This window comes from Euphorbia lathyris, chromosome 4 (assembly GCF_963576675.1).
Source record: "Euphorbia lathyris chromosome 4, ddEupLath1.1, whole genome shotgun sequence".
NCBI lineage: Eukaryota > Viridiplantae > Streptophyta > Magnoliopsida > Malpighiales > Euphorbiaceae > Euphorbia > Euphorbia lathyris.
The window spans coordinates 89,912,049-89,926,095 of NC_088913.1; positions in this window are offsets into that span (position 1 = coordinate 89,912,049).

The following is a 14,047-nucleotide window of genomic DNA, read 5'->3' on the forward strand; positions in this document are numbered from 1 at the left end:
GTCATTGAAGCTGTTGATGATCGTTTGCCCCCGCCAAACACCAGCGAATCAGATCGCTTCTTCTACCGATTCGATCAAAGATTGACACAACTCCGTTCACAGCTTCGCATTCCTTGCTACCAGATAGCCCATAAGACCATGGCTCTCCTAACCGCTTCGTCTTTCCCAGTTGTTTTCAATATATCCAGAGCCCAATCTGGTGGATTTCAAAATATTGTTATTACTTAACAACTATTTTAACTCTAAATTATCTAAGTCATACGAGTAAAGAGATTTATTAATTGATAAGAAAAATAAAACTACGCGAATAGTGATTCGATTGATGATAAAAAAAAAGAGAATTCTTTGTTTATAAATAATATTCTTCCGGTTCTTTTTATTATACATGGATTTTATTTTTATATTTAGTTTTGTAATACCAATGCACTTTAAATAACATTTTCTTAATTTTGTCATTATTTATGATAAAAGAGGTGTTTAGTGATGTTAAATATGTGCACCCTTCTAGAACCTCCTTTAGTAACCTGAAATGGGAGTAATAGCTGGTCAGTTAACGTTAACAAATTTTAGCACCCACATACAAAACATTACAATCTCAAGATTAACATTAACAAACTATGCAATTTCAAACCTCATTAATAAAATATGATTTTTTTTCCATATACACTTTCATGTTCTGCCTGCTCTCCGACCTCTAGTGTTCTCACTACTCAATAAAACTTGAAAATGCACATCTTTTATTAATAAAAAAAAAACTCATATTCCATTAACGATGTTTGAAAATTGCATTGTTTTGGTAAATGTTAGGCTTAAAATTATATTATTTTGTATGTAAATGCTAAATTTGCTCTTTGCCAATAACCACATACCTAAATTTCTAACCTATTGCTATTGTTGTTAAGAGAGAAGTTGTAAAATAAATTTTAAAACTTGTCGAGTGATTAAAAAAGAAGAAGATAATATCTACTATTTTTGTCGACTTTCAATTCTATTTTAACACATTGTATTTTTATATATATTTGTATGATTACTATTAAATTCTAATACAACATAATATTTATTTATTTATGTAGATAATTTTTAACAACAGAAACCCTAAACTATAAACTTTAAACTCTCTTTTCTATCCAAAATTAATGTTTAGTATGATAATTCAAAATTAAAAAATAATTGTTTATTATTTCTAGCAAAATGGAAAATACAATTAAGAAAAAACAATCAAATCTACAATCACAAAAATATTGTATACTGGATTGAATCAAAATCTAAGTATTAATTATTAATTATATGGTCTTCAATGGATATGATTCGGTTGGTGAGCTGCTTAAGAATTTTTTTAAACAAATTGAATTATATTTTCAACATGCAATTCTATATTTGCAAAATAACAATTAATTGCTAACAGAAAATTGACTTTGTCTCTTTGATTTGATGCCTAACTCTTTCAACTACTTAATTAATATTGGGGTTTGTTAAAAAATAAAATAAAATGGTTGCTGTATTTCAAAGGTAATTAAAATCAATCATTAAATTTAATTGAAGTTTTATGTTGATTTAATAAAAGTTATTGTGGTGGTTTTTTAAGAAATTTCAATGTTAACAAATGATAAAGTATTAAAACAAGTCTATAGTTTTTGGAAAAATATCAATTTATACTCCATGTACAAAATAGTATCAATATAGGTTTAACATTTAAAAAAATGTACAAATTTAGGATTGATAATGAAACGTGACACGTTATTCATATTACTCTGTTAAGTTCTATCAATTTTACGTGAAAAGAGAAATCAGAAATTAAAGGAGTAATATAAATTGGTACATTTTTTTAGACGTTAAGCCTATATTGATGTTATTTTATATATGAAACTTAAATTGATACTTCTTCCAAAACCATTAGCCTATTTTGACACCTTATCCCATGTTATAATGATGACTTGTATTATTTATGACATAAATTTAAGGCTTACTGCATTATTTCCTTCATGAACTTGTTCAAAAAGTTTGATTGCTTCCCTGAACTTTTAAAGTGTTCGATAGCCTCTTAACTTGCATAAAATGTCCTGTTAGCCCCTTAAACTTGCGTAAAATATAATTAATTGATCACTCGGTTACAAAAAAGTAAGTTAAATGCGGAAGATGTATTACACGCATTTTAGAATGTTATTACATACTTCACAGAATAGATTAAAAATGAAGTTCTTTATTACTCAACTATATAACTTGTCTTCAATAATGATAGACCCCCGCATATCCTGACATTGGTTGTTTTACTTTTTTTAAGACTCGTGCAATACATTTTTTGTATTTAACTTGTTTTTTTTGCAACCGAGTGATCAATTGATTACAGTTTATGCAAGTTTAGAGTGCTAACTGAATATTTTATGTAACTTGAGAGACTATCAAGATACTTTGAAAGTTCAGGAGAAGTATTAGAAGAAGAAAAAATTTACTAGAAGAAGAAAAAATTGAGTTTAACACCGATAAGACAAATGTAAAAGAAAATACATGCATAAATGGTGAATCCTAAAATACTTAGTCTCTGTCATATCATGTTGAACAAATTGGGCACAACTGTCCGGAGAAGTATGCCGCCAAGATGAAGACCCTGATATTATGGCAAATGTGGCTAGTGCATTCGCTGCAGCATTACCTTCTCTGAAAATATGTGTAACTTTGATAACATCCAGACACATGATATTTAAACAAAGAATTCAATCACCGAGAAGGTCCCATGGCACCCGCGTAGAGCGGGAACGAAGTAGATTAACCACAATGAGCGAGTCATATTCTATCTAAAGAGGGAACCAAGTTTGATACCAACTATTCGACAAACATCAGATAATAACTTGGACTTTCTACTCATATATCTACTTGTAACTGTAATCACTAACTAAGCTCATTGATCATGTTCAACGTCTTTCTTAGATTCTTCTTCATAGTGTGAACATGTCTCTTCTTGTAGTTATCAAACTTGATTTTTAGATAACCGAGCTTTATGAGAGACACACCTCTTAATTTGTTTTTCAAAGTAGTCCATAAATCCCTTGAGTTCGCATACTTACAAAACTACTTATTGGGATCATCTTTGACATTGAGAAGGAAGACACAAGCAATGTAATCATTTTTCTTCCAACCAAGATAAAACATATTTGTCTCTTCACTCATGGCTGTTTCCAAAGATTCGAAGGCTTCATGCTCCTCCAACACATATTTGACTTTAATACTCTAAACGTCATAGTTATCCTCATTCAGTTTTAGGTTTTGTCAAATTCAACAATGATAGATTTTCTAGTTGAAGTCATTTTAAAAACTTCATCTACAATGGAATTTTAATTATACAACTTAGTAATAAGTTAGCAAGTTCGCTATGCTACCTCTATATATATATATATATATATATATATATATATATCCGAAATTCGAAGTGAAATTTTTGATTTGCCAATCTCGATTCTAAATCAAAAAGCAAGTAGATCTCCTATATGTATATATATATAATTCGAAGTGAAATTTTTGATTTGCCAATCTCGATTCTAAATCAAAAAGCAAGTAGATCTCCTATATGTATATATATATATATAACTAATATAGCCATTACATTATATATGTTACCAATATACTATTTTTTTTATGAATAAAATAATTATCTTTCTTCTAAAAAATAATAATAACTTAATCCCTAAATAAGGCTTAATACATCATTTGCTTCCTGAACTTGTCCAAAATGGTTGATTGGTCCCCCTGAACTTTCAAAGTGTTTCAATAGCCTTCTGAACTTGCATAAAATGTTCAGTTAGCCCTTTGAACTTGCGTAAAATGCAATCAATTAATCATTCGGTTGTAAAAAAGTAAGTCAAATGAGGAAAATATATTACACGTGCCTTACAATGTTATTACATACTTCACAAAATAGATTAAAACATGTTAAAAAAGAATTCTTTACTGATAACACCCGCCATAAGACATGGAGGACTAAGCTGAAGATATTCCTTCACGAAGAGGGCTTGAAGGGAAAAAGGCAAGATCAAGACGCGCCTCCTAGGCGTATATGGCATACAGATGGAAATACGGTGTCGTCTCATAAAGGCAAGATCAAGACCCGCCTCCTAGGCGTTTATGCCATACAGATGGAAATACGGTGTCGTCTCATAACTCCCTCTTATGATCCGCCACACAACACATAGTGGGAAATACGATGTCATGCCATGGATTCTTACAAGGATCCGCCCCTTTGAGAAGAATATAGGATCCGCCTCATATGACGATCCGCCTTTATGAAGAAACAAGCAGTTATACGGCGTAACTCACTAGCATTAAACCAACATTGATGATATCCTAAAACCTGTAAGAGCTCGAAGGTTAGAGGATGGAGTTAAGCTACATTAAAAGAGCATTACTCTTCATTAAAAGGGCATTAAGAGAAGGTTATTATAGTTATCACTCAAACCTATATAAATACCCATGTAACATGACAACAGAGGTACACTTACACACTATTCTTAACCCTGATTTGTCTACAGTTTATTCTCTTAAGAAGTTTACTGACTTAGGCATCAGAGTGCCCCCGATCGATCCCAATGGCGCCTCACATGGACGCTTTACGGTGTTGTTAAATCTACTGAATATCAATTGGTGCGGTGATCGTGGAATCCTAATAGTAATAGGGTTACACAACGAACATTCAAATATGTCTTCAAATAATCCCACTGGGAATATCTCCACTACAAAAAACACGGGGAATACCCCTGCCAACGATGACCTTAATGTCGCTCCCCTTGAACAAATTATACCACATATCGATGGCATGGTACAACCTTCGCACGAGTGGTCTCCTGAGTCATTTTTTGACCAAATGGTGGAATCTGTCCGACGAGAGTTGGGCAATGAATCAGCTGAGAGGGTGCGTAATATCATCAACGGAAATGATGTAACAGAGCGGGCTAAAAGAGTGTTTGCACAACAACAACCCCAGGGAGATGCCACTACTGTTACTCCAGTCTACACAGCGCCGAACAATTCTGAACCAAGAGATAGATCGAGATCACGTCATAGACGTTCACCTAGAGCATGACGAAACACCAATCAAGATCGAGATGGCGAATCTCTGTCTCTAAATAGGGTTTATGGCGACAATAGAGGCACGGTTCCAAGAGGAATCCCGGAAACAGAAGCAGAATGAACAGCGATACGTCCATCAAGTGAATAGGCATTTGATAGGGGCGTTTCGTCCCTAACTTTTAGCGTGATTTACGGTTTAATTTTAGATGAAATAAATAAGTTTAATTGCAAAAATAGAGTGTTTTAATAAAATAATGAAATAAAAATAAATTCCGTACTTTCGGTTAATTTTCCTTATTTTTGATTAATTTAGAAAATAAAACGTCAAGCTAACTCGGCTCCCGAGAATTGTATTTCAGGTACGAGCAAGGAGCGAAAATCCACCGACATATGCGGGGCGTATCACCCTTCATGCGAGGCGTGGAACACTTGGTCAGAAATAATTATTCAATCCACAGGCACCACGTGGGATCTACTCACCGATACGCGGGGCGTATCAACCTCCACGCGAGGCGTATGGCATATGTCAGAAATGATAAGCATAATCCTGAAAGTCAGACTGCATGGTCTCCCAGAGTCAACTGCTCCTACGCGGGGCGTCCTACCTTACACGCGGGGCGTGTAAGGAAGTTCTTCGACCTAAAAGACTCAGAGACTTATTTACGCGAGGCGTGCTTCAGCTATGCGGTGCGTAAAAGACCCAATTCAAGCAATAAAATCTCAGAAACTCAAACACGCGAGGCGCATCCCAGTCTACGCGGGGCGTGGTTGAGACAAGAAGATCTGGATTTGGTCCACATGCAAGAGATTTCTGACGGAATGGGTAAATACACGGGGCGTCACCCACCATACGTGAGGCGTGTCATGGGAAATCTACAGAAAATCATATTCCTCCATGCTTGTATCTTGTGAAATTACAACTCTACCCCTAGCTTGATGTGTATAAATATGAGTGACTATCACCCATTTAAGGACACCAAGCCTTTGATATACAATTGTTAATATAGTTTAAGTTCTTGTTATATAGTTTGAGATTTTATTTTTCATAGCAAAACTCTTCCACCTTGAGAGCTTGTTCGTTGATTCCGGCGTTCCGTCAAAGTTCCGTTCCATCTCCATTCACCAAGCTTGAAAGCTCCACCTCCAAGTCCTAAGAGACGGCCTTGAGTCCGGTTGGCTAGTTCCGAGGGTGGATTATTCCCTTTTCACTTGCTAATTAGCTTGTACTCTTCCTATGTACTAGGCTTGGTTGTATTTCATATTCTCATTCTCCATATTTATAATTCATGATTAATAATCTCTTTTTCTATATATGTGTTGATGTTTGCTACTTGTTTTGATACTCGTAATTGATTATTGTGTAGGAGAACGCGATTTCCGACGCCATTCGGGCTATCTTTAGGGATTCATATAGGTGTTGCCTTACCGGAAGTGACGCTCCGGAAACCGTAGGAATTGACAAACCACGGAACTTATGGGCCCTAATTTCTGGTCCCAAGCATTAGACACGCCTTGACTAGGAACCACGTAGTCTAAGTGCTTCACGGGTCGGTCACATTACACGTAGTCGTCATTGCAAGAGTAAATCATTAACCGTATATATATATTGGGAGTCATTGTTTGTCATATTTATAACTTATCGTCATCCATATCATTTCGTAGAGTTTTGTTATATAAATTTGTCTCACCCGTAGTTAGGAGTAGTTTGTAGTTGTTCCCCGAATCAACTCAAAGTATTCACCGCTTAGATAACATATAAAACCGAGTCGTTTAATACTTGTAGTTATAAATCACGTGGATTCGATACCCGGTCTTAATCGGATTATTACTTGATACGACGGGGTACATTTGCCCCTAAGTAGTGGCGTCTAGTAGAGATAGAGCATTTAGGAAGATCACATCCATAGTCATAACGCACTTATCATAATATACATTTCGTTTTAGAAGCTCTACCCGTACGCGCCCCATCAAGTTTTTGGCGCCGTTGCCGGGGATTTATAAGTTCTTGCAATATTAGACAAAAACGTTTTATTGTTAGTCTAAGCATTATTTTTGTGTAAATTGTTTATATATACTTTCCACTAACAACATTCTTTCTTGTTTATAATTTATTTCATTTATTTATTTTATGCACACCCGATCTCGGAGTGATACTCTCGTTCCTATTATTTTGAAATTGAACGTACTCTTTGTAGGATTCGGAGAGAGAAAATGGCAAACCTCAACAATGAAGCTAACCAGCCCGAGGTCAACCAAAGGCCGCCGGCGCAACCCGTGAATAACAACCGCAATGGTGGAGGCAATGACATGCGCTCGATGATGGAGATTCTTGCTCCGCATCATCCTCAAAACCGCAACGGAATCGTTGCCCCCACCATTCCGGCCAACACATATGAAATCAAGACTAGCATGATCCAACTCATCCAACAACTTGGCCAGTTCGGAGGAGAACCTCATGGAAACCCTAACGAACATTTAGATAAATTTCTTATGTGTGCTGAAACTTCTTGGTAAAACGCTGTTCCGGTTGAGGCCGTCCGACTAAAGTTGTTTCCTTTCTCTTTGACAGGACAAGCGTTGGAGTGGTTGCACTCGTTGGAGGCGGGTTCGATTACATCATGGGTGGAACTTGAGAAGGAGTTCCTTTCTTACTACTTCCCGCCTTCCAAAACGGTTAAGTTGAGGAATGACATCACTACCTTTCGGCAGCTCGAACACGAAGCCCTTCATGCGGCTTGGGCAAGATTCCAGAAGTTGCTTCGAAGCTGCCCGCACCACGATATCCCCAAGCACGATTTGGTAAGCACTTTTTTTATCACGGATTAACACCTACTAATCGTGCCACCGTGGATTCCGCAGCGGGTGGGGACCTGTTTAGGAAGTCGGCCAATGAAGCATATGAGCTCATCCACGAGCTCGCAAGGAAAAGCGTACAGTGGCAAGAAGATCGGCTTTCCGGACCTTCGCGACATCAAACGTTCGCCGTGGAGAAAGAGGCTCCGAAAAGTTCCATGGCGGAAATGAATAAAAAACTTGACGCTTTGATAGCCCAGTTGAGCCTTAACAAAGTTGCACAGGTCCTGATGTGCAATCATTGTGGTGGAGACTATGACGGACTTAATTGCCAAGCCGGTAGCCCTTTCGCTGGCGACACCGAAAATGTAAGTTACATAGGAGGCAATCAAAGGTACAATCCTAACCCGAACTCCTACTCACACCACCACAATAATAATAACAGCGGATGGAGGCCTCGGTACCAACACCCTAACTTGTCGTATGGCAATAATAATAATGTATTGAGGCCCTCATCCGACTTTGATCAAGAATATCGGGAAAATGGGCTAGGGCAATCACAAGCCATGCCCGGTAATCGGAACGCTCCACCTCCCGATAATGTGCATGGCCAGTCCGTGACGTCCTTGTTAAAGGATATCTTAACCTGTCTTGCCGATAGTGAGGTGTTTTGCAGGGACCTTAGCCGCCAAGTAGCCCACTTGAATCGTCAGCAACAGGAGAGGCCATTAGGAACTCTTCCGGCAAACACCGAGCAGAACCCGCGTGGAAAAAACAGAGAGTTCGGACAGGCAATAACTCTCCTAAATAGTAGAAGTTCGGACCCGTCGAGTTCCAATTCAGACAGCCTGCAATAAGCCGCCGCAAGAGAAAGCCGAGCTGCTTCGACTCTAAACATAGCATCGGTTTGAATTTCTCAAACCCCTTGTTTATATGTATCATAATCTTTGTTTAGTTTTATTTATTTGTATTTTTCTCTCTTTTATGTTATTTTTATTTTTATTTTTCTTTTTAGTTATTTTATCCCGTCTCATAAATTAAAAGAAAAACAAATCCCATGTTTAATCCAAAAAATATATAAGCCATGCGGGACGTATACACCAGTACGCCCCGCGCAGTTGTATGTCTGTCCCTTTTCCGAAATAAAAGACGCGTTACGCAGGGCACCCCTCCTACCACGCCCCGCGTAACCTTTGGCAATTAGCCCCCTTTCAAATAAACGGCACGTGTTGGGACACGCAGGGTGCCCCATAGGGCACGCCCCGCGTATCCTAGGGGAGTTGGAAATTGCAACTCCCCATGGCAGCCTTTTCTCATTCCATCCTTCACATCACTCTCCTCTCTTCCCCAAAAATCTTTCACACTTCTCCACTCCACTTCTTCTTCCCTCCAATCATATCCCACCTTTTCAAATTCAAATTCCTTCAACATCCCTCCATCATAAATTTTGTCTTAACCACTCTCTTAATGACAATTTATAATCATAAAAACATTAAAAAAAATATATAATAAAAAAATCATAAAAACATTAAATAATAATTAAAAACCACGAAAAATTCAGTTTATCCTTTTTCCACGCGGGGTGCACCCCTTGTACGCCCTGCGTCCTCGCCTTTCTCCCACTAATTTAGGGCCAGGAGGTGCGATACGCGAGACGTGCTTCCCCGCACGCCCCGCGTACCATGCCATTTTCATGTCAAATAACGATCAGGAAGTGGGATACGCGTGGCGTGGCCCCTTCATGCCCCGCGTACCCCTCCTGGAATTCCGAGAATCCCTTGGAATTCCGCTCCTCCCCTATAACTACTCCCCCTTTTTCCCTTCTTCTTCCTTACAACTCACTCTAACTTCCCACACTCTTCCTACACTCTCTCTCAATCCCGCACTAACGCCATGGCAAGACGAAAACATGTTGCCGACATGCGCCCCCCGCGGTCCACTCGGGCCCGTACTTCTCGTTCCTAACCACGCCAATCACCACCACCCCCCGAACAAGAAGAAACACCACCACTAACCCGCCAATACCGGGCTCCTTTCCATCTTTTCAACGAAGAAGAAGCCCAATCCTACCAAACACTCTCCGCTGCCCACGTAATGGAACTCCCGTACATCGAACGTAGTGTTCTTGATCGCTACAATGTTGGAGGTGCCTTCGAGGACCGCCTCCGTGCTCTAAATTGGCTCGATCACTATCGGGCATGCCACCACATTTATTCTTCATTGGTCGTGGAGTTCTACACCACCCTAGAATCCAATAATGTTCTTGGAGCCGCCCTCTTCAACTTCCGCCTTCACAATCATCCTTTCTCCATTGACACACAATGGCTCCGCAACCATTTCACCTGTCAAGCGGAGGACGGGATTGCACACTGGCCCGAGGGTGTCTCCCCTCGTGATTTTTGGACCTCCATCAATGGGTCCGATGATTATGATATCTCCAACCTCCATCCGGCCTGCATCCGCGATCCAATCCTCCAACTTCTCCACCGCTTCATCTCCTTCTACTTCTCGGGGAAGTCCGAGTCCACTAAGGTCAATAAGCACGAGCTTTTGGCCCTTTATTGTTGTGCAAACGGCCTCACCTACGACCTTTCCTACCTCATGGCCGTCCAACTCCACCACATGCCCACCCGAAAACGTGGCAAAATCGGGTTGGGCCATCTCATCACCATCTTCGCCACCTCTGCTCTTAGCGAAGCTGCCCTTGACCGCCTTCCCAGCTTGGAGCCGCAGCCCTTGGAGAAAAATGCCTTCAAATCACTCTAGCGCCCTACCTCCGGCCCGGGTGAGAGTTCGGGGGCAGCCCAACCCCAAGACGACGAGGACGAGGGATCGGACTCGGACATGGGCCTAAACTTTAGCCCACCACCCAACCACGACTTCAACTCCATCTACGTCCGGTTGGATATTTTGGAGGACAACCAACGACGTGATCGGGCCCACTTCAACTCGCGCTTCGACGCCCTTGATGCTCGCTTCGATGCCGCTGAGGCTCAAAGGCAAGCGGATAGGGCCAGCTTCGACGCCTTCGCCAACACCTTCTTCACACATTTCAACATCCACGGCAATCCTCCTCCGCCTCCATCCTAGTCCTACTTTCTTTGTTTTCCTTTGTTTTGTGTTTTCTCTTTTCGTGTTTATTTTCTTAGTTCGTTTTGTTTTATGTGTTTCTTTTGTTGTTTTTGTTATCTTTTTGTGTTTCTATTGTACTTTCTTTTTTTATTTTAATATATTTCTGATTTCCCTTTATGTTTCGTTTTGTTTATCTTTTCGTGTTCATTTTTCTCTGTTTATGCATCAATAAATCATCTTCACGCGGGGCGTACCCCATTTTACGCCCCGCGTGCACACCGTTTTACCTATATAACTGGCCCGGAGCTCGGAACACGCGGGGCGCCCCTCTTAGTGCGCCACGCGTATCTAAGTCTCTGGCCAAAATTGGCTTAAAACGCACCTCCTACGCGGGGCGCCCCCCAGGGCACGCCTCGCGTAGGACCTGACCTTCAAGGGTCCCTTTTACATTCCATCTTTATTTTTGTTTTTCTTTTTCTTTTTACGACGTCCTTGGAATAGACGTCATTTTAATAACGCGGAGGGCCGTGCAACCCCGCACTCACCGTTTGTTTTGCACTAACAAAAACAAAAATCAAATAAACAACAAAATAATTAAACTGATTTATTGATTCTTAAATTTTTTCGACACACTACCCCCCTCGGAAATTAATTAAAGTTCCGTTATTTGTTCTTTGTTAACAAGGGGAGAGATTCTGGTCAACGTCCGTCCCTGTGGGGGCGTCGTTGGGTTCGACGGGGGAAGCTCCGATGCCAAAGTCAGTAAGGTGAGTCAAGGAAAACAAACTGAATTGACAAGGATAGTGAGAAAAGTGTACCTCGATAGCCTAGGAGATTGGGCTATATATAGCTGGGGAGTTGTAACCTTTAGGCAACTAGAAAGTCATCATTAATGTCTCATTAATGGCGGTTACAAGTTATCTTTAACTTGGCGGTTAGCTAATTGATAGCTCATTAATGATCTTTTATGGCCGAGTCGGCGGCCAGCCGTTTATAGTGGCGAATGGGGAGATTCGCCCTGTAGGTCCGCCAGCGGATCTCTCAGAGCTGGTCCGTGGAGATCCGCCCACCGGATTCCCCTTAGGGTTTTACTACGTGGCGTACTTTGAGGTGAATATCCCTTTTGGTCGTTGGGATAATATCTCGATGTTATCAGAAGCCCCCCCAAAATGCTCTTAAAGTCCTTTAGGGCTTTTGAACTTCCGCGCGCCATCATAAACCCTTGCATTAATGATCACATTGTTCGATGCCATTGGATGATTGACACGTGTGGTGGACACACTGTCCTAGGAAGGAGAAAACTCTTCTTCTCTTTACGCTTTCTCTTTCTTCCTCATTTCTTCCATTTTTTCTCCTGCGCTCGAAGCTTTTCTGGGTTTTGCACCAAGCTTCTGATTTCTCATGTAAGTTTATTTCCTTTTTGCTTTAACTTTTCCTGGATGTTTAGAAGTTCATCTTCTTCTTCTAGATCAACTTCAGAACTTTTTAATTCCTCTCCTCCTCCTGAAATTGAAGTAGATTTTAGCTGGTCTACCTCGTCGCCGGAGAACTCTCATTCTTCCGAGGATACGATTAATTCCGATTTAGCTGAGTTTGATAACTCGGCGCGTAATCATTACCAGACTCGTTCCACTAGGAATCCTTCTCTTTTTACTTCTGCCTCCGGTGCTATTCCGGCCGGTGACCCTAGGTGGTTTCGGGGATCAATGGCCTCTTCTTCAATTCCTCCTAAGAAAAAGAATCCCCGAGCGGAATCCACTCCGTCTCATATGAATGCCACGGATCTGGCGACTCTGGCGGATTGCTTTCCTTGGATCAAAAATTATGAGACCCAACTCGCCGTATCTCACCAACGTCCTTCCTGTCCGCCTATCGGCTTCCTCACAGTGTATAGTAGTCATGTGGAGAGAGGGTTCCGACTTCCTCTTCCAAAGATGATGGCGGACATCCTCTCTTACTTTGACATCACAGTCAGCCAGCTTCATCCTAACTGCTGGTTGGACATAGCTCTAGACTGCTTCCTCGCTTCGAATTTAGGAGTTGTATATACGGGCCTTATCTTTAGGGCTTTTCACAAACCTTCAAAAAGGAAATCTGAATCTTATCTCACGTTCGCCAAATTCGGAGTATACTCGCCCTTTAGTGACAAAATGTCCAATGTCCATTGCTGGGACAGAGATTCTTCTACGTGAAGATAAAGGATGGCGAACCACTAGGTTTTCCTTCAGTCTGGAATCCCAGGCCGTTACATATGGCGGGTGATATGCGTATCCTAACGGACAGCGATGAGAAGGTGGCAGAGCTCATGAAGCAAATCAAGGAGGATGCATGGACATATGCGGATGCCCTAGCCTTTATGATGAGTGATATCCCCTTGATTCGCCGAGAAGGGGATCAATTCATTTACTCCAAGATTACGCAATTTGACCAAGGTACCCTTCATTTTCTTCATGAACCTTGATTATTTTAATGTTTCCTTTGGCAGGGGTTTATCTAAGGCCAATCACGCTCTTGCAGAGATGCGTAGGAAGTTTTTGGAGGCCGAAGCATGCAAGAAAGATCAAACGGCGAATCCTCAGACTGCTGCTGGCAAACGTCCTGCGGAAACGGGGGTTGCTCCGCCGTTGAAGAAGAGGAAACCTAACACCACTGGGGTTCCTAAGCTTATGGCGGATGCCATGAGGTCAGCCAGACCTGCTGAGGAGATTGTACAGGTAGTTTACCTTTGATTTCCATTTTGTTCATCAAGCTCTGGACCTGAGTTCTGACTTTTTCATGTTTGTGTAGACGGTGAGGCCTGATATGGGTGGATACTGGTCCGCTAAATTGGGAGCCCAAGGTTCTTTTGAGAACGAATCCATTCTTAATGACCCGGACGAGGCCTTGGGTCAGGTGGGCGAAGTGCAGAGGAATTATAACCAGATTCCTGGTTCAATTCATACTCAAAAGGGGAAGTCGGAGCTACTTTCGGTGAGTTTCTTTTTAGAAAAGATGTAGAAAGTATTAGTTCCTTAATTCTTTTGTTTTTTGATTGAGTTGTTTACTTCTTGACAGTTGTATGCTCGCCTTCGCTCCCTGGAAAATGAGCTCCTTCAGAATGTGGCGGATAAGGCAACTATCGAGA